General features: G+C 35.1%; 1 long non-coding RNA gene across 2 annotated transcripts; it reads right to left on the bottom strand.

Annotated features, from left to right (window-relative positions):
• Positions 1–673: 673 nt before the first annotated feature.
• LOC144300578 (uncharacterized) lies at positions 674–19,823 on the bottom strand. 2 transcript variants are annotated; one of them, XR_013367308.1, is made up of 5 exons: positions 19,056–19,823; positions 18,748–18,954; positions 9,087–9,209; positions 2,055–7,983; positions 674–1,512 (listed from the first exon to the last, which is right to left on the bottom strand). It is a non-coding gene; the product is annotated as an uncharacterized LOC144300578 (long non-coding RNA). The 2 variants fall into 2 exon arrangements; XR_013367307.1 differs by having other exon boundaries at positions 18,748–19,823.
• Between the last annotated feature and the right edge of the window lie 1,393 nt (positions 19,824–21,216).

A 21,216-nucleotide genomic window follows, 5' to 3' on the forward strand; every position in this document is an offset into this window, starting at 1 on the left:
TCTTTGGGATATTCACCCTAGTATTCTTCTTTAAGGAAGCCTTCAATGAACCTTCAGGTAGGCCAGTCCCCATGCCAGGTTCCCATGCAATATGCCACCACCCTGCAAACCTCTCCATATACCTGTTACAGTTTATAATTCTTATTTATTTATGCCACTGTGATATGGTATAATCACATGAAAGCAGGAATTATGTGTGTACTTTTACTCACCATATACTCCCAGCACCTAACATAGTATGGCATACTGTAGATTCCTAATTATCATTTGTTGAATGACTGAATGGACTCAAAGTCACTTTCCAATTTCATTTTCCACCATCCTCCCATTTCCCTGTGCTCTTTATTATCCAGTTATCTTAATGTCAGTATGATACTCCCCAAACATATAATGTGCTTTCACATTTATCTACCTACGTTTATCATCTCTCTCCAGTCAGAAATGCATTTTATGCTTATTGAAATTATGCTTCTAGCTTAAATGCCTTGTTCTCAGATATTCATTTCCTAGTCCCCCACCCCCACCCCAAATTTCTTTTTTTTTTTTCTCAGCACTTTTACAACATTTAATTATACCTTTAGTACTCTTCTCTTAGTCAGTCTGTGCTGCTCTAACAAAACAGCATAGAGTGGGTTGCTTAAACAACAAACATTTATTTCTCACACTTCTAGAGGCTGAAAGTCTGTGATCAGGATGCCAGCATGGTCGGATTGTTGATGAGGGTCCTCTTCCTGGTTTACAGATGGATGCTTTTTCACTCTATCGTTACATGACTGAGACAGAGAGCTCCAGTGTGTTTCTCTCCTTACGAGGACACTAATTTTATCATGGATGCTCTACCCTTCTGACCTATAAACTTAATTCATCTCCCAAAGGATCCATATCCAAAATCCATCCCCTTGGAGATTGGGGTTTTGACATATGAATTTTGGGTAAATACAAACATGCAGTCCATTACACTCTTAGAGGCCCCAAATTATGCACATTTTTTTTGTTCCTCAACTGATTTTCCTAGCTCTTAGACACTGACTTTGAACACAGATTATACGTATGTTTATAAATGTTTCTTGAATTAGATTAAAATGTTCCAAAAAGTTTATTATCCAGCTCTTCAGAAGGTTGGTCCTTGATAGGGAAGAGTTAAAGACATGGCTTCACTTTGCAGAAGGTGATAATGGCAGACAGGATCATGCGCAAGGTCATGATGGACAGAGAAGAGAGACAAAGCAGTGTGGAGGCTGTGTGAAGAGGGTGTGCTTATGGAAGTAGAGTGATTTCTGAGCAGCCATTGTGGGGACCTTAGGGGTTGGACTGATGAAGCACTCAACATGTTTGGCTTAGCACAGCATGATGCTTTGTGTAACCCTGCTTTCCCCTTTAGAAAAATCTACAATACAGGTCTACACTATTCCTCAGATTTCTGGAATTGAATCTGTGGGATTTGAGGGGTGGTTGATGATGGGAAGATATAGGCCCCAAGACAGTTTGTTTCTTGTAGATTATATATACATTCTGAAAATAAGAGGTAAGATAGAGGTTAGGAAGGTGGAGACAGGCTTCACAGGCAGAAGGAGAAACTTTTTTTAACCCTTTTTTAAAGCAATTACTCCCCCCTCCCATCTTTTTGTTATTTTATATTACTACAATGGACCTCAAATTTTCAGTCATTAAAAAACTCAACATAACGTTTGATGCAGTCACTGGTACATTTGTTAAAGGTCATTTACAGTTTATAGGGATTAATTGTGTGAAATGACATATGAAGCCCTGACGGGCTAAAGGGAAGATGTCCTGATTTGGGGTTAAGGATATGCCTAGGACAATAGACTTGACATGAACTCTCACAGTTCATGGAATCTAGTAAACTCTTAAAGAATAAGGATGAAGTTAATTGCTGATGTGAATTGAATAGGGACATGAAAACAAAGAGAGCCAGCTTATTTACTTGTTCTAAGGTGTCTTATTTGTATGTTTTAAAGTGTCTGCAGCTCAAGTCTTGCTAGCATACAGAATCACAGGATTCTAGGGTTGAAAGGCCAAAAGAAATAATTTACCTCTTCTCAGCAAATCTGGATCTGTCAAAGTGAGTCCCATTAGCAAAGATCCTGAAGAAAGAAAATATTATAACTTTCACTGTGACCTATTTTTTAAACAACTCTTATTTAAAAAAATTGTTACATATAATATGGGCTTATCATCATTCAACTATTTTGAATTTAATCTGAAGAATTAGATGGCAAAGATTAGGAAACATTTTAAAATTCTTTTTCCCACTGAGTTAGGCTTGGCTGTCTTGGTATGTTGGAAATGGTTATTCTCCTAAGGAAATTTCTACTGGAGAAAAGCAAATCTCTCGCATTTCCTCTTGACCTTATAGGTAACTTCAACTTTACTCCATCTCTCACAGTTACATTTGGGTACCTGAAAATGGGACGAGAAGCAGTATGATACTTTTAGGCTGCTGTGACTATATTTTTGTGTGTATCATCTTTTCTTTAAAATAAACGATGGCATTATGGATACAGTAGTCCAAAATATGTACATAGTTCTTTCATGTGCATCATGAAAAATGGTAATTTCTTCTCTATTTAATAAGTCCATGTTAGAATTCAGTTACATGTGTTGTCCCAGGCTTTTCTTTTCCAGACTAAGGAATCTATAATTTCTAAACCTTTTTTATATGTGTTATGTTGCAATGACTTTATCTAACAATCATCATTCACTATAAAGCCTTTTCCCTCACAATGTATTCTTAATGAGCACATTCTAGTTGGGCATACATTGATCAACAAGCAGCTGAGCTTCCTGCCTTCCAATGGGTCCCTTACACTGCCAAGAGTCATTGAGGAACCTAAAAAATGTGTAAGACAAAATTCTTCTACCTAAGAAATTTCACTTCAATAGGAAGGGAAGAAAAACATAAAATCGGCTTTTTTAAAACTTATGTACCAGGTCCTGTGCAATGCATTTTGAGAAAGTGATGCCATTCAATCCTCAAATACCCCTTCAAGTTATGTATTATTTCTTCATTTTTGCAAATCTGAGGTTCAGTGAAATTAAGTAACTTCCTGATATAACACAGATAGGCAGAGTTGGAACTGAAACTAGTTTTTTGTGGACTCCAGGACCCTAACTTTTCTTGCTAAAATTACGTACACAAAGTAATGCAATGCACTAGCAACCACATAGGAGTTGTCCTATAACAATGCATTCAAATGTTAGTGACCATGTGAACCACCTAGGGATTTTTTTTTTCAATTCAGAATCTTGTTCAGTAGGTTTGGGATGGGGCCTGAGATATTGCAATTCTAACAAGCCCCAAAGTGATGTTGATTGCCACTTTCAAGGACCACACTTTGAGTAGCAAGATGATATAGGGAAATAAAAGGGAGAAGAAGAGTCCAGATGTGGAGAGTGCCTTAAAAAAGAGGTGACATTTGGAAGGGCCCTTGAATAATAGGAAGAATGAGAAAGAAGCAGACATGAGAAGGAGGAGGTAAATGGTAGCAGAAAAGCATGAGTAAGAGTGTGAAGGTGAGAAAAATAAATGCAAAATATGTGTGTGATGGTTAAAAGTATGATGATGAAGGTATAGGTACTATGTAGGTGCATGGTGGATAATTAAAACTGGTATATAGGTGTTAAGTGGATTACAGAATTCCTTGATGTGAGGCAAAAGATTATGAAATTAATTTTTTAAGATTTATTTATTTATTTCTGTGTGTGAGAGAGAGGAGTGTGGGGTTGGGAAAGAGAGAATCTCAAGCAGACTCCCTGCTGAGCATGGAGCCTGAGTTAGTGCTCAATTTCAAGACCTTGAGATCATGACCTATGCTGAAATCAAGAGTCAGAGGGCTAACTGACTGAGTTACCCGGGCACTCCAGATTATGAAATTAATTCTAAATGCAAAAGGAATCCACTGGAGAATATTATAGAAATTAGAATATTATAGAAATATGAAGAAAGTATTGCTTTAAGAAATTTAATCTGGCAATGGTAGGTTGAAGGCAAGGAAAAAGCAATGAATTATGATAGATATCAATGATTTAGATAGGAAATGATAGAAACTTAAATTTCAGTGATAACAGGAAAAACACAAAGTGTAAATATCAACCAGTGTAAATATGAACTATACTTTGAAACCACTTAGTTTAATAAGTGAGAGTATGGAGTCAAGAATGAATCTGAGTTTACCATCTGTTATTAACAGAATGATGCTATGATTGACAAACTTGGGCACAGAGAGATTAGTTGATTAGAGAAAACAATAATATGCCCGCTATATCATTCGTTCCCTAAATCTGCTGCCTCTCTTACTGGGTCCATTCTTATAGAGACTGTCTTTAGGTGCCATCCCTAGGTAGATGGTTAGATTGATTCTTGAGTGAGGATTTGTGGTGAATGTGGCAAAATGACATCTGGTGATAAAGATTTTATGATGGAGTGTGATGTCTCTGCTAGATAGGAGAATACATAAAACTAGAGGTTGAGAAGGGTGAGAGACTGAGAAAAATAGAGGATCTAAATTTAGTTTATGTCTTAGTGAATTGTGAGCAGATGAAGTGAAAGTGAGAGATTGAGAAAATGGGAAGATATAAGTTGTGGCCAGAGTATAGGATATTGGAGTGAAATATTTCAGAGGTGGGACAGACATAAGTGATAACAATTCTGGAGTTACCACAGAAGTGTACAGCTAAACTGAGATGGTAGAAGAAGGCCTTTTGAGTTGTGGATCCAGAAATTTTGATCATAGTCTATTGAATATATATTATTTGCATAGATGATAAAATCTACCAGGTTGATGTTAGAAGATAGTGGATAAAGAATGTGAGCCAGTACCAAATTTGAAGATGTGATTTGGTAATTGGTAAATGATAGGGAGATAGAAGAATAGAATATAGTACTGCAGGATAGCATTAGACTTCAAGGAGAGGAAAATTTGGTGAAGCCTGTAAAAGTAGAAACCTGGGCGTGCCTGGATGGCTCAGTAGATTGAGCATGTGACTCTTGGTTTTGGTTGGGGTCATGATCTCAAGGTCCTGCGATCAAGCCCTGTGTAAGGCTCTGCTCTCAGCATGGTGTCTGCTTGAGATATTCTTCCTCTTCTTTTGCCTCTCACTCCCCCCTACCCATTCATGCACACATGCAGGCACTCTCTCATAAATAAATAAATAAATAAATAAATAAATAAATAAATAAATAAATAAATATTTAAAAAAAGAAAACCCAGAAACTTAAACATGACAATGTGATTTGGAAAACTCCAGTATAACTTCCTGTTTCATGTATATGCTTTTATGTTTTTAAGTATTATTTTTTTGTATTTTTTGGTGGGGTTTCGGGTTGGATAAACAGCAAAAGAGGGGTTAAGTGATAGCTCCACATCAGAAAGAAATTTAAGAACTAAATGGGACTGAGGTGGAGAGAGAAAGGAAACTAGTTTTCATTGAGGTAAGTTAGACAACTAACAGGTGTCTGGAAGCTTACCATGTGTACCAAGATAAGGTGGAGTATGAAAACACAGTAGAATAGTAAGGGGAAGAACTGAAAGAGACAATGTGCCATACTCCTATTCTTGAGCCCTCCTATTTTGATGCTTTTAAATTACCATGTGGCAAAATCTATTATCTTATAATAGCTTATCTCATCGATTCTCACAAAAATCTTAGGTAATATCTACTAGTAACTATTTTGTAAATGAGCAAAAATTCTGAAAGAAGGTGAGCAAGAGTTTTTAGAAATAAGTAGCCAAGGAATTTGGAATAATGTCAAGTATGTCATAGATATAAAGGCTGGGGTTAACCAGGATAATGACAAGAATTAGAAAAGAGAGAATCCAACTAAAGATCATTCAACTAGTGAGTAACAGAACTCACCATGAAGTTAATGCTGTTGGCATGGTAAGACATATTGTGTTTGAGATGTATGGAGGAGAAAATCTGAAACTCAAAAAGGAAGAATGAAATACCAAAAATAATAAAGTGCTTCTGTAGACAGAATGTTGTCATTGGAATAATTTGGAAGATTTACCAATCCTGTTATTCTGAAAGGAATGTTAGTATGTAGGCATTGTCTAGACAAGGATCAGTAAACTTCTACCATACAGTGCGAGGTTATAAATAAATGCTTTACAAACCATATAGATGATCACAATTGCTCAACTCTGCTGTTTTGACATGAAAGTAATCAAAGACAATACAGAAATAAGTGAACATGACTGAATTCCAATAAAACTTCATTTACTTACAAAAACAGGCAGTAAAAAAAAAAAAGAAAAAAAAAACAGACAGTAGACTAGATTTGGCCTACAGTTTGACAATGCTTGGTCTAGAACATTTCTCCTAAAGGATGGACTTTCCAATATCATCTTGACATGGAAAGACCAACCCTGTCTAGATGCAATAAGAGAACTACTCAAGGATTCATTCATTATTCTGATTATTTAATTTATAATTCTCTAGTTCCATAGATGAAGTTCTACCACAATCCTTTCCTATTTTCTTTCTTGAACTTTATGCCCACACTTAGTTCTCTGACACTGTGTTTGCCTTTTTTGTTTTGTTTCTGATTTCTACAAAATATTAAGATCATTTGAAATGATAACAGTGTTTCTCAAAGTTTAGATAGTATGCCTAACTTGGCACCATAAATTGAATGAACATGCATTTTATTATCAGGGCTCTTGGCTAGAGAACTGTGGAAATATAGGAAATTAAAAATTTCCTGAAAGATATCAGAAAAATGTTTCTTGATTCAAAAGAGGAATTATCAAACTATGATTTAAAAGTTTGAGGTAGGGATGGGTGTGGAAATTAAAATATTTTCATAGATACTTAATACATATTTCTTCATGACGAAGAATCATGTTGATGTGAAACAATATCACATATTTAAATATCACTATTCCTCTGGAGAATGTGTAGCTTAATACAATGCCTCAGATAAAAAAACAAAGCTTTGTAATTTGAAGAAACTTTTTGGACAGTTCCATTATACTTCACTTTAACAAGATATGTCGCTATAGGGGTATTAAATATCAATCTGGCATTAAACAAAATAGGCCGCCAAGGCATGCTCACCAACTGAGAAATATAGTTACAATAATTATGAATAACTTTTGTCAATTGTTTTCAGTTACTTAAAGTGAGCTTTGTGCCTTTGTGATGCTCATAATTTTTCTTTTGCTTTTTTCTGCTGTAGTGTAAACTAATATATTGCAATGTGTATTTGAATTCCCTTTGCTACATAATGTTCATTAGGTGTAACATTTCGTTTTAATGTTCTTCTATAATTTTGGATTACATAAATCTAGAAATAGAACTATCATTTATTTTTATTTAAATTTTTTGTCATGTATTTCACATCATTGTTCTGGCACCACCTTTAGTATTTGTAATGTTTTGTTACTGTCTTATTTACCTCATCTGTGTATTTCGGATAAGATTGTCGCAATGTGAGAGATGGGTAGCTAAAAGGATTGAAAATAATTATTTTTATTAGCGATCATAAACTATTTACCTAAAAGATGCAGTCCAGTTAAATGTAAGTTATAGCTGATTCCAAGTAGGAAAAATGGATTGGGGGTAGATAATAAACCACATTTATTTATCTTTTTTATTTGTTATTTATATTATTTTGAAATCTGAGATGTGTTAACTGTGAATAGTATATCTAATTTACTTTAGATTGATTTGAGTTATGTGTTTTTATGATGATGTTCTTGTTCTTTAAAGCATGCAAAAAAATTTTGGGGTGAATTTTTAGTTTCTTGGTAGGTCTTCTTTACTTAGGGAAATGAAGTTACTTAGCTCAGGCTAATGAGATTAAAGTCCAAGGTCCAATATCTCAGCATGAGTCATATAGCTTCTCTTTGTTCTATAGACACCAAGTGCATCTGTCATCCAGCCAAATACATTACAAAGGTCCATCAGTAGGTGAGTCCGGTGTTAAAATAGAGATGAGATTGTGCATATCCATTTCAACTAGGAATACAGCAGAATGTGCATGTTTTAGACAGCAGTTCATAAAAGCAGTCTGTTATACAAAATCTGAAGCATATAATAACATATAAAGACATGTAATTTGGATGAGGTCAGGTGTGTTCAGGGTGGTATGGCTATAGATGACAAGTAATTTGGGAAGAGAGTTTCCTATTCATTTTATTTATTATCCTAACAAAATAACCACATTGAAATAGTGAATGCTAAATACTTGTTGAATTCAATCAAACATCTGGTTAAAAGTTGCTGAATTAGAAAGAAATTTTCTAGATAATATGTTGATATGTGTACATCTGGTATTTGCTTACCTTTTAGTTATTTTTATGGATATTATTATTATTTCCCTCCCAAAGATAAGTTATTTCTCTCATTCTGATCCCCATCTCCACCCTCAGCTTGCTTTTCAGATTTCATTTCATTATTCTCCATTCAATTTGCAATGCAAGCAATACTCCCAATATTTCTTTTATTTTTTTTGGAGGCTTTCTCTTTCTTTTCCCATTAAATTGAAACTTTGGATCTCATATTCTACATTTGTTGTATTTCTTTTTTCTTGTTACCTCTCCTAGGACTTGGAGTAAGTCTAAGAATATATGCTGTTGGTATGATGTTTCCATGATGTGTTTTCAGTAAATGAGATCCTTGCAATGTGCTGTGAGGAAGTAGAAGATAGAATCTCTTGGTTATACCCCAGAGATTACAATATTGAAAAAAAAAATCCCTGTATGTATCATCACTGCAAACCTTAAAACTCCTTAACACTTATAAGGCACTGATCTAGGCTTTGTGACTCAAACTGCTGGGATGACTTGAGAACCCACTGAAACAGAGCTTCTGATTTTGCTGTAAAGTATTTATGAGTGCCTAACGCATGACTTAACTTTGTTAGTCTCCATTTCCTTATATAAAAATGTGGGGGAATGAGCCAAATTTCATTTTTCTGACTTTTTTTTTTCAGTAACAGCATTTTAGAATTACAGTCTTTTCTTGGTACTGCAAGGTATAAAACAGTGAAAAGCAAAGCATCTCCTACTGGCAAGGGAAAGGAGCTCACTCAGAACCTCTTTGGCCCCCCTTCCTGTTACCTCTCTTGGGTTGCTTCAGGTATTGCCCTGGAATACAGCTTGAAGCCCAGCGACCAGATGATTTCCAACGTTTTATCCAAATGGGGATTTCTAAACATTACATGTGGTCTACCATCTTGGCCCCTACAAACAAGAGGTATTGAGAGTGTGTTGAATTGAACTAAACAGAATCAAATTAAGCTAGCACCACTCAGTATCTCTAGGATTCCTTCGAACTAGTCTCTATAAGCAAAGAATGGATATTCTTTACTTTCTATATTCACCTGGCTTCTAGCAGTTTGTAAGAGAAACTCACTTGTTTGGTCTCATTTGCATGATGTTAGAGAGGGTACATATTTGAGTCTCAGATGACAAGAAGTTTAATTTTTATTTAGCCCTATTCATATAAAAATGCTTTGGTTGATGATACTTAACAAAAATAAACAAGTGTATTGATAAAATATGGGAAAAAGGATTAGCTGACTTAAAAGCATTGGTCAGTAGATTATTTAGACAATGGATCATTGAATAGGAATTTAAATTTATTTTATTTAATAATATTCCCTCAAAAACTAATTGTGATACTTTAAGAATTATATCCAGAGATATATTATTTCCAGAGATAAATTGGTGCCTGAATAAATTGGTTTTTTTTTTCTGGGCCAAATAAGACTTTAGTATTGTTAAAACTTTAACAATTTAGAATAACTCAGGACAATAGTTACTACACATGAATGAAAAATTTTTAACTAGAACACTGGTTGTTGGAGGGAAAAAGCGTTTCTCTGGGGGTAGAAAAGAGGTTTCTTTTTTTACTTCATTTTGAGTTTATGCCTGCTAGAATGCTATATTTTAAAAGATACTTATAAAGGTTTTAGAAGGTTATTCAATTTTTTTGAGGTTTAAGCACAAATGTGCTTTTCTCTTCTCCCCCCTCAATAGGAAGAAATGGATAATCAAAGAAATTTTTTAAAAATTGTGTAGCCTTGGTAACCAGGAGTAGGAAAAGCATGGACAATTAAATTTTACCACTAATTACTAAGACTCATTTTTAAGGCAAGTAATCTTAACTTCCTCCCCCCACTGAAATCCAGAGCTACTAACCAATTGAAAATCTGAGTGGGTATAATTTAATTTCTATTATTTTTCTTGTGCACTCTCTGAAGTAGTGTCTAAATAAAGATAGAGTAGTCCTAAAAAGGACTACTGTGAAAGGGAAATGGTATGTGGAAGAGTGAAGAAATAATTCTCGGGGATCAAAAGGAAGATGGCTGAGATTGAATTGATCTTCTCCTATAGCTAATTTGACTGGATTGTTCCTAAATGAATTCTTGTTGGTTTATTTCTCTTCGTATCTCAAATGCACATAACCCTTTCCAGGCATTGTCTCATGGAGAAAATGCCATGTATAAGGTTTAGAGTTAAAACCCTGAGAAATCTGGACCCATCCAATTGTGGAATCGGTTTTCCAAGTATTTATTTTTCTCGAGATCTGGCCATGATGGAACTCAGCAGTCATCAAAACTTTGAAATAGTCCCCCATTTATAGTGGTCAGATACTATTGTGAAGATACTAGAAAGAATTCTTAAAAAAAAAAGGGAGAGAGATTTATTTATTCATGAGATAGAGAGAGGTAGAGGGAGAAGCAGGCTCTTCATGGAACAGGGAGTCTGATGCAGGACGCTATCCCAGGACCCCAGGATCATGACCTGAGCTCAAGGCAGCCACTTAACCAACTGAGCTACCCCACATGCCATTAAAAATAGTTCGAATGCACCACTTTTAATATGTAAATATTTTTCATGAAAGCATTTATTTGGAATCAGTGCCATAGTATGCTGTATCCACTTATTACTTTATTTAGTCTACATGGTCTAGGAATATGAAAGTCAAAATAATGGCTGAGTTTGTTTTAATGCCTTGAGTATAAAGTTGATAATCCTGACCTTAAAGGTCTTACATTTAAAATTTTGTTTTGTCAGGTTTGGGTCTAATATTAGATCATAGAAGTACTAAATATATCCAGAAGCTGTAATGAGGAGGCCTTTACAAACTTGAACATGAGGAAACATTAATTGACCTTTGAAAGAGTCTAGTGAAGGGCTGACTTTTTAAAAATTCTATTTGAATTTCTACAATCATCACACAGTGACTTGTAGCTTTTGGAGAGCAATGGGACACCTATACAAGATGCTTCTCTGAACTCAGATGCTTTCTGGGACCTATGAACCCAGAAAACCAAGCTGACCCAAGTCAGGGAATGGGCTCCTCAGACTGGCCACAGGAACACCAGATTTTGCAAAGTAAGAGGACGTTAATGTGGATGCATATTAGCTTTTCTGCATCTCTTCGTCTATCTTTCTTAGTTTTCAATACTGAGATTACTGCTCTTTGCTACTTACCTCTAAATCTATCAAAGTGATTACACAAAATGGTAAGAGAATGTCCATTAATTTATCATTTCTTTAATAAAATAAGAAAGCAAAGTTTAAGTCTCCTTAAGTTTGTAGAAATTGTGGGTAAGTACCAATAAAAACATGGAATATAGCAAGATTTTGTTACAATTTAAATGGCTGAGGATTATTCAACCACCCCTAGGTTGACGTGGCTGAAATGATCATTCTGGAATATTGGTAGGTGATGAAAGAGTGGTCCTAAAAATACACTAGCCCTAGGAAAATGATCAAGTATATGATGTAAACCTCAGTTATTTGATTAAATCCTATTTTCCCTGTTACAATGAGGGTTGTGTTCTTAACGGATTTTTTTCCCTGTTAAATTCTCAGTAGCCAAAAAGTGCCTGGCACATAGTATGTGCTTTGTAAATATTGGCTGAATTGTATCTATTTAATCTGTAGCCCTGTTCCAAGTACAAGTGAGAAATTTAAATGTACTTATTGCTGGCAGTTGGATGGGGGACAGACTTTAATCATGAGACTCTTCCTACTTCTCATCTTCTTTTCTAAGCAGCATAGTGAGGGAGGTGGGGCCCTGTTAGGCTCTCACAAACTTTATTACTGACTGGCTACCACAAGCATTTTATCAAGATCCATCTCTATCTTTTCTTAGATGGGTTTTCTAAGAGAAACTTGGTAAGTTTCAGCTTTATTATAGATAGAAAAGCAAATCATGATTTTTCTTTCCTTTGGCTTTGGGGGACCTAGGTGGCTCAGTCAGTTGAACCTCCAACTCCTGGTTTCAGCTCAGGTCATGATCTCATGGGTCATGGGATAGAGCCCCAAGTCAGGATCCCTAGTTGGCAGGGAGTCTGCTTGAAATTCTCTCCCTCTGCTCCTCCCCAAACATCCGCCCACTCTCTCTTTCTCAAATTAAATAAATAAATAAATAAATACATAAATAAATATTTTTTAAAAAAGCTTTGGCCTCACTTACTTATAGGTATGAACTATTATCAAATCCTGTGGTATACTTTTGTTGAAGCAACATGATGAAGTACAAAATTTAAACATCTTAAATAAATCTTATATTATCATCATTCTAATCCACATGTCAAAATACAGGTGATCAGCACATTTTAATTTTAAAGTCTTTAGAATCACAGATTTGTTTATTGAATTGGATGTCAATCACTGATATGAGTAGTAATTAATTACCTTGGTGAATGCAATATACTCAGAGTTACTGGGTTTTTAGAGAGCTTTATTCCTATATCTTAAGACAGAGTATATAGGCTCATATCTTCATTCATTCAATAAACACCTGGTGAGGCTTTTCCAGGGTGCAGTTTCTATTCTAGGTGAGGCTGCAGTCTAATGCTACACATTCCCTGCCCCAAGGAGATCTCAGTTTAGGAGTGGAGGAAGGAAATTGGAGAACCCGGATTACTGTGGTAAAATTATATTGAAAGTGTTGTAGAAGCATGTAGAAGAAGGGCATTAAAAAAAGGCACTGGAGGGATATTCAGGAAGAGTTCTCAGGTGAATATGTATTGATTAGACATAGAACAGGACAAAGGGACAAACAAATATTTGAAAAAGAAGGACATCTTTGGGTAAATATTTGCAGATGGTAAAGCTAGACAGGTCAGTGAGACATAGTTCATTTTGGATCTAAGGTGATAAGCTAAGGATTGTATTCTGAAAAATATGGGAAGCTCCTGATGGGTTTTCAGAAATGAAGTTATCATGATCAGCCTACTAGTTTTAAAAATCATTTTGAAACATTGTAAGAGAAAGACAATGGGGAAGGGGCTGATGATGAACCCTCCAGGAGGCAAGTAGTGTTGAAGCTTGAATGAGACACTGGAAATTGAATTATTGGAAAAAGTACATGTGGAGATATGGAATTCTTATTTCTTGGGTTTAAAGGTATTTCAAACTGGAGGTATGGGAGAAGTTAGAGGGAGGAGTTTATGATAAATATAAGGTTTCTGGAATATGGGAGGGAAAGATGAAAAGGATGAATTTGATATATTTGAGATCCTGTGGCGTATCAAGATGGAAATTTCTATTAACTAAGAGTATGTGAGAGAGCACACTGGATTATAAAGGGAAAGGTTTAAGAATGAATTCACTGGGATAAAACACATTTCAGAGGAAAGTAGAGTAGGAGGAAAAGAAAACAGGAAAGCCAGGAAAGAATGATGCCACACAAGTTTAGGAGGCAAAGAGTTTCACAAAAGAGAGTGTGGTCAACAATGCACAATATCAGGGATTTAAGGGGGAAAAAAGTTGTTTATGGGATTTGATAAAATTGGGTAATCATTGGTGACCTTAGAGAAATAATTTCAGTGAGGTAATCGGTACTTAATCAAGATTTTAATGAGGTATGGGATGACTGAGAAGGGAGTTGAGGAAGCACAATTACTGATAGTATGCTATGAGTTACACCTTACACAGTTACACCTTACACAGAAGTTTGCCTTAACCTGGGAATTCAGAAGAGGGACCACAGAGCAGAACTGGTAACTAGATGCTACTAGAAGAGCACAGAAGATTTCAGAGAGAAGGCAACATTTGATTTAAGCTTTGTAATAGAAGAGTAATATTTTTCATAGAATGGAAAGTAGAGGGGATATTTCAAGTGGGAAAAAATGACATTAACATACATGTGATGCTAAAAACATAATCTCCAACTTTGGCTTGCATCCAAATCACATGGAAGGTTTGTTAAAACACACCCAGCATTTCTGACTCAACAGGTTTGTGGCGGGACCTCCGAAATTTCATTTCTAACAAGTGTCCAAGGTGATACTGATGTTGCTGGTCTGTAGACCATAGTTTGAGAACCACTCTGAGTGGAAATGAATTATGAATAAAGGAGTAGCAGGAGAAGAGGCTAGAAGAAAGTTTGGAGTCAGATGAAAGAGGAGTTTGAATATTTGACTAAAGGACATTTTTGTTCCTCAGAAAGTGGAAACAACAAAGTTTTGTACAAAAACATGATTCAAGTTTTACTCTTAGAGGCTTCATTTGCTAGTTCTAGGAAGGATTCATTCATTTATCATACATGAATTTGCTTTACAAATATCTGCTGAATATTGTGGATATCATGGTGCCAGATATGGACAACTTTTAGGAGTTTTCTATAATAATTTCTCTCGAGGTCAATGTTGGTAGAAACCAGGAGAAATGATAAGATGGGTTCAAGAGGGTTTTTTTGTAAAAATAAAAATAATTTATTCAATGAACTTCTACAGAATTATTAGATATTAGCCATTGCTTCTTTTTTTAAAAAGTTTTTAATTCCAATATAGTTAACATACTGTGCTATGTTAGTTTCAAGTGTACGATACAGTGATTTACCAATTCTATACATCACCAGGTGCTCATCACAAGGGCCCTCCTTAATGATGACCATCTATTTCACCTGTATCTCCACTTACCAAGAGTTATTTTGAAGGAAGAATGGATGAACCAATGATGAATGTAAAGTTTTGTAACTGAGAGAATGGGTATGCCATTAAGAGAAACATGAATATCCCCAAGAGGAGGGCTGACTTCTGGAAATAATTCATTCTTTCAACTATTGTACCACATAGTCTTTCATTAGAGACCTGCTAAATTTGAAGTACAGGTTAAAATGTCCCCAAGGCAGAAGAACTTAAGGAGGGGAGAAATTAAGCCTAGCTCATAGTTGAAGCCAGAGGAATGGAGATGCTCACCAGATCTTGACGAGCTTAAAGTATGAGGGTTGTGGAGTTACATACCACAGCTTAAGATTTCAGGCCCAAAGCAGTCCAGGTGTTGACAAGTTCTAGGATAAGGCCATGTGGAATAGAGGCTGAAATGGAATAAGACTAAGGCATTTAACTTGAAGAAATCAAGGAATTCAAACTAGGTTTTTGGTTAATCTGATAGGCACTAAACTTGTCCAAGAGAGCTGAAGAGAGAGATTGAGTGAATTGTTCAAGTGCTGAATGAACTCTGGACAGTGACCAAGGAGATAACATATGATAATGACATGAAGGAATAGTGTGTCATATATTCACAGGAGTTTGAGCATCACATAAGACATATTTATTTAAGAGGGAGGCAAAGCTGGAGGCAGCAAGAAAAATTCTGACCATTCTCTCCCAAGCTGCCCTCATTCTTCAAATGCTATGGAACATGAGGAGAAGGAGAAAAAGCAGCTCTTATTTGAAAGGGCCACATAGAGAGCAAGATTGAGAGTCCATGTGGATGATCAAGCAACCTAGGAATGCTGGGAAGGTGTTTTGTGAAAAATCCATGGCTGGGGGTTTAGGGAAGATTCCCTGAGACAAGGATTTAGTTAAAGAATAGGCAAAAAGGGCAGGGCTGGGAGGATAACTACAGAATTTGAATTAATGACTGGTAGAAGACAGGTGAGTGGAGAAGCATGTATGCATTTTGAGGGCTGGCCCAATATAACCATTCCTGGTAATTCAGACATGGGAATTTATTTAAACTCACCTGTCCATTTCATTTTTCTGCTAGATCCACAACAATATTTATTCTGTGCTTTTCAAATAATACAAGATGGCACCATTTTTTAAAAGTGCATATTCAAATTGTTTTTAAGATTTTGAGTTTTGTGGGATGTCATTGCAAAATCTGTGAGAATGCAGTGGATTCAGGGTGCTTATTTGTAATTGAAGAAATTTTAATGTGATGTTAGTGACATGGAATTCTACTGTAGTTTGATTGATATTTACTTATTTTTCCATTCTACTTAAAAATAAGCAATTGGAGGGGTGCCTGGGTGTCTCAGTCGGTTAGCATCTGCCTTAGGCTCAGGTTATGATCCCAGGGTCCTGGGATCGAGCCCTGCGTCAGGTTCCCTGCTTAGCGGGGACCTTGCTTCTCCCTCTCCCTCTGCCTGCTGCTCCCCCTGCTTGCGCTCACGTGTGCTCTGTCTCTCTGTCAAATAATTTTTTTTTAATGTTTAAAAAAAAAAAAAACAATGAGAGAGGCACCTGAATGGCTCAGTTGGTAAGCGTCCAACTCTTGGTTTTGGCTCAGATCACTATCTCAGGTCGTGAGCTTGAGTCCTACATTGGATTGGGCTCATGCTGAGTGTGGAGCCTGCTTAAGATTCTCTATCTCTCTCTCTCCCCCTCTCCAGCTTGTGTGCACTCTGTCTCTCTCTCTCAAAAAAAAAAAAAAAAAATGCAATTGGAAAGATCCAGTTGGTTGACCGGCTGCTCTGAATATGTTACAGGGAAATATTCCAATTACTAAGGTGATTTTATACAATCCTTTGAAATGATAGTACATTATTTTAATTTTATTTTCCCTTAGTTTATCATCAGTATTTCTTTATGAACCTTACTCCATTTCTTAGCCCATCTGCCAGATCTCTTTTGTGGAGTAGTTGCAACCACAAGTTAGGTTTACAAAATTTCACTGGTTTTAAAGGTCAACATGTAAATGAACTAATTAGGTCAATGCAAATCACCGTAGCACTTTCCGTTACAAACCTCACACCTTTTAAATTCTTTCTGAATTAAATAATGAGCCATATTGTTAACAGAGCTGGCATAACATAAAAAAAGATATTAAATACTTAAGACTCCTAGATAAACAGAAAACTCATTTGCAGATATTTTACAATGATAAAATAATGCATAAAATTATAAGTATAAGATTTACACAGTACAATATTTACAAAATGGAAATGTAACCTTAGTGCTGAGAAGAACAGGAAATTATAAAATGGAATTGAAAGGACTCAAGGAAATGGAACCAACTCTCCATTTGTCTAAAAAGAAATTCCCTTTCTGCTCTCTAAAAAAAAGTTTCTTAAAACAACAAATGAACAGACAATAAACTGAAGTAACCCAATCTCAAACAGTATAAAAATTTCTATCATCTTAAGTATCTCTATTATTTAGAAATAGTTGAGGTTTTGTTGCATTAATTACTTTTGCTCTTAGTAATTTTGCATGCCATAAAGCAGAACATATAAGTATATACATGTATGTAAATATATGTGTAGATATAGCTGAGCTATATATTGACTTAAGAACAGGTGGTATAAAAAACAACTCTTCAACCCTTTTAGCTGCAGTATGGATAACTGTTAAACAGGCCTATCTTAGCTATGGTTTTGCTTTCCACAGTTTTAGTTGTCTGTGGTCAACCAAAGGCCAGAAGGAGATGATTCAGTAGTAGCCTAATGCTATATAACAATGCCTAAATGGTTTACCTCACTTCGTCTTATCACATAGGCCTTTTATCATCTCACATCACCACAGGAAGTGAGTATATTACAATATCTTGAAAGAGAGAGAGACCACATTCACTAAACTTGTATTACAATGTTATAATTATTCTATTATTAGCTATTGTTCTTAACCTTTATTGTGACTTACTTATAAATTAAGTTTTATGTACATATGGGAAAAACATGGTATGTATAGGGTTTAGTACTATCCATGGTTTCAGGTATCCACTGGGGTTCTAAGAAGGTATACTCCGAGTCAAGAATCCTGAATTACTTTATTTCTTAGAATATTTCCAAGGATGGATATTAAATTTAACTATTTGCAACTCATGGGTAGCTTATAAATCGATTTTAATACCTGCAAAATGGTTTTGTTTAATGTTGAGAAAGTTGAGTGAATAAAATACTAATGCTCATTTCTATTTCTGATATTATATATAAGCTATTGAATAAGTTCCATTCTTAGTCTTGTATCAGAACTAGAAGTAGGAAACCCCTTTTCCTTTCTTTTCCTACTTTGAGCATTTCAAAGACACCAGATGCCTTTTATTTTGATATACAAGTGAATTCATCCCTAAAAATATAGTGAAATGGACGTAATTTTCCTCATGGTATCTACTAATCTATGAGTTCTCTATAGAAGTTCCATTTTTTTAAAGTCTTGAGTGTTTTTATTTTTAAAATATAGTGAGATTTTAAAAAGAATAACAAATGAGAGAGTAACTTATAATATATTAATTCATGCAACAGCAGCTGCCTCTTTTGCTATTAGAGTGTGCTTATGTTCTCAGTTTGGGTGAGAGAGCTCATGTGAGCACACTTCTCTTGTAAAAGAGACAGCTGCTGCTGCATGTATTAATACATATCAAATGGCTCCAGAGTAAACAAAATGCTATAAATTACTTGAAGCTTTCTGCTGACGTCATGAACCCTGAGACGACAGGAGGGCTGATGAGGTTCTTCTCCTTCTATGTGACATCACTGCAATAACAGAGCTAGGGAATGGATTTCAACATTTTGTTTTTATTTGCTGACCTTAAACAGGTCATCCATAAAACTGTTCACGTGCTTCTTAGTTGATTCACAGAAAGCATAGAGCTGCCTTATTTTAAGAAGTTCAGTTTGTAATCTTTAGCCCTTCATTTTTTTGGTCCTTCACTGATACATTCTCAGGTCCTTGCTAAACGGTGGTGCCAATAGAATTCCCAGTGCACAATCAGAGCTGACCCGTTCTTTCAGAAACTGTGATGTGGAAGGGAGACAATGAACAAACAAACAAGTGAAAAATGCAGCAAATGGCAAAGCAGCTGGTGTACCTCAGGGAAACCTTTAAGTTTACTTACCCAGACCCTTCTATGTCAGGCTCTGGAATGCAGGTTGGTCAGTGGATGTCCTGTTGCTAAGTTCATCATCTTGCTTATTTGTGAAGGTATTCTTGAAAGCATGGTGGGTTTAACTATATTACTAACTTACATTTATATTGTTTACTATATGAAATATGCTATTTTTGACAATCACACAAAACCAGGCAAGTAGATCATAATATTTACATTCACAGGTAATTTAAGAATGTATTTAAGCCTTGTAAAAGAACATTTCCCATTTCTATTATATTAAGAACAAACACATTAAATCTTCGAGGAACAAAGAAAAATTTTTCAGACACTTTGCATTTCTATTATATATTTTGATAAGGGAAAACCTCTTTTTTCTGTCCGTTTCTTATGGGTATTTCAATAAATTCACTTAATAAAACAAGTAAATTCATGGTTCTGTAAAGGTAAACACATATATTTGTTAATCTTAAGATGCCTGTAGAAATAGATAAAGAAGGTTGTTAGTATCTGACCACTTTTTGTTAATCAGGATTGGGAGTTCTATTGGCTTAGAGGAAATTTTGTATCCTGGTAACCTCTGGACATTCTAGATACACTAAAGCTTATAGTTCAAGGAGAAACCATTATTAAAGATAAAAAGAAGTACCTGATTTGAAATAATTCCTAGATTTCTTTACTATCTAAAGGTTGGTTTTCTCTCTCTTCTTTCCACCTTTCTTTCTTTCTTTCTTTCTCTCTTTCTATCTTTTACTATCTAAAGGTTGGTTTTCTCTCTCTTCTTTCCACCTTTCTTTCTTTCTTTCTTTCTTTCTTTCTTTCTTTCTTTCTTTCTTTCTTTCTTTTCTTTTTTTTTTAAAGCAATGAATAAATTAGAAACCATACCTTTGTTCTAAGAGCCTAATTCCAAAGACATCCTAATAGAATGTCATAGGTCATGTGTAAGGCATTGTAATGCAGATCTGCAAATCTATATCTCACATAGACGTGAGCCTCCACTGCTACAGATGAGTGCAGACCCATCCCTTTAATGGCCAGGGAAAGCAACAAATCCCCTACCTTAATTTCTTCTTGGAAATACTCTGCAGAAGCTTCCTCTAAGCTGCAAACTTTTCCAAATTCTCCTAAATTGAAAATATCTCTACAATTTTATTATATTATCCTTCAATTGTTGCAAAAGACCATTTCAAATGCTATATTAATTACATATGGAGACACATTTCCTTATTCATATTGAGTCAAGGCCAAATAACAAAAGGAATCATTTCTAATGCTTGCAATGAGATCTGTCTCCTAATCAGAAATGGATGTTAGAAATCATTTCATTCAATCTCCTTATTTCTCATACAAGGAAACTGAGGTCCAGTGTGGTAAAAATAATTTAATCAAGGTCAGGCTTTTATTATTGGATATTCTCTTCACTTGTAGTTTTTCTTGGACTCCCAATACTTTTTTTTTTTAGAAAAAAAATAATAAAATGATATGATGAGCTTTGCCCTAGTATTGGCTAAAGTAGGGCTATCATTTTGAGTACTGATTGCTTTTAGTTTTGTTTCTTCATCATTGCTATGCTAAAAAAACCCTTGAAAAGAGATGTCCCATCTGCGCTGAAAGATCCTGAATAAATAAATAACAGCTCTCACCCTAAAGGATAATGTAATACTATTAGAAAGGTCTATTAAATAGATACTGATTTTTAATAAAATATTTGGCTAGTAAATGATTCACTAGTAAGACCAGTGATGATGTGTGACCCTACCTCATGTAAAATAAGAAAGATTCACAAAACTTTGTTTTCAAAAAGTTTTCAGAGTGAATTGTATTAGAAAATAGAAAAAAAAATAATGATTTTCAAATGAACTGCTTTAAGTAGTGCCTCTTTTCTGTTAATTAATTACTGAATTAATATAGAATGATTTCCCCAAAAAAAAAGATTTCTTAAAGAAAAAGAAACATACGTTTATCCATCATTTTTATTTTCTAAATTCCATATTTATCTATCTGGAAATTTTAAGGGTAAATGAAATGGACAAAGGGATAGATTGGAAACAGCGGGTGGAACCTACTTAAAGGCTATTAGAATCATCAGGATAGTGCATGGCAATTTGGGTGCATAAACTTCAAAGTGCTTACATTATTTTTTTTTTTAACAAGGTGGAAGCACAAAGTT

The sequence above is a fragment of the Canis aureus genome, chromosome 28 (assembly GCF_053574225.1).
Source record: "Canis aureus isolate CA01 chromosome 28, VMU_Caureus_v.1.0, whole genome shotgun sequence".
In the NCBI taxonomy this organism is placed as follows: Eukaryota; Metazoa; Chordata; class Mammalia; order Carnivora; family Canidae; genus Canis; species Canis aureus.